The sequence below is a fragment of the Otolemur garnettii genome, unplaced genomic scaffold, assembly GCF_000181295.1.
Source record: "Otolemur garnettii isolate 467f Iridium unplaced genomic scaffold, OtoGar3 scaffold00063, whole genome shotgun sequence".
In the NCBI taxonomy this organism is placed as follows: domain Eukaryota; kingdom Metazoa; phylum Chordata; class Mammalia; order Primates; family Galagidae; genus Otolemur; species Otolemur garnettii.
In genome coordinates this window covers 7,332,168-7,333,376 of record NW_003852458.1, presented here as the reverse complement: position 1 = coordinate 7,333,376, position 1,209 = coordinate 7,332,168, and positions in this window count along the sequence as shown.

The window sequence follows — 1,209 nt, the reverse complement described above, 5'->3', positions numbered from 1 at the left end:
AAAGAAAGAAAGAAAAAAAACCAGAACCCCCAAAGAGAAAAATTATGAATGACGAAAGATGAAAAATAGACAAATGACTACCTTTCTGTCGAGGTAAGTAGTAAGGCACACTGCTTAATTTGCAAGGGAATTCGTGCAAGTTTTCAAAAACTATCGTTTGAAAAGACATTATATGCAAAAACCTGGTGCCAAATTCAATGCATATGAAGGATTGTGTGGTCGGACAGAATAGCGGAACTGAATAAATTCTCTCTTCTCAACAAAATATTTTTTTAAGTTACAACTCAGATGGATTCCATTGTAAAAATTAGTTATGCCGTAGCACATTTAGTAGCAAAAACCCAAAACCATTTACTGAAGTGAGTTTATTAAGCAATATATGGAAAGCATGGCCGATATAATTTGCCCCCCCAAAATAGGGAATATCTCTAAAATCGTATTTCTCACCATTCTCTAACCAGGCCAACTGAAGAAATTGGAAAATCTATTGAAAGAAGTTTGGAGAGTAAAGCTGCTCATTTGAAATGTTATGCTTTGGCAACGGATGACAGCACTGATGCTACAAATACCCCTCAACTTGCCATCTTTCTTAGAGGTAGTGATGAAAACTTTATTAGAAGGAATGAAGAAATTTTTTCACGCAGGCTTTTCAGCGCTTCCAAATAGTAATGAAGAAATGGCTTCTTTGGTGCCACAAATAAATCAGGATAGTTATATGAAGCAATAAAAATATGGTAAAGTGATTTTCTTTGTCTGTTGTCAACAAACCTGGTATCATTACTGATGGTGCCCCGGAAATGGTAGGTAAAAGAGAAGGACTTCTAAAATTAATAGACAACAATGCCATTGCCTCCCAAAATTCACATTTGATGAAGTATCATTGCATAACACTTCAAGAAAACTTATGCAGAAAAGCTTTAAAAATGGATAACATTGTGCAAATCGTCATCAAGACTCTGAATTTCCTAAAGGCCAAGGACTGAATCATCATCAATTCCAGTAATTCCTTAAAAATATTGATGCTGACTATGGTGACATCATTTGCTTTTCAGAAGTAAGATGGCTAAGTCTAGGCCAAATGGTAAAAAGATGTTATGATTTGCAATATGTTATCAAGTCGTTTATAGTATCAAAAACCAAATTTGTCTAGGCCAGGCACAGTGGCTCAGGCCTGTAATCCTAGCACTCTGGGAGGCCAAGGTGGGTGGA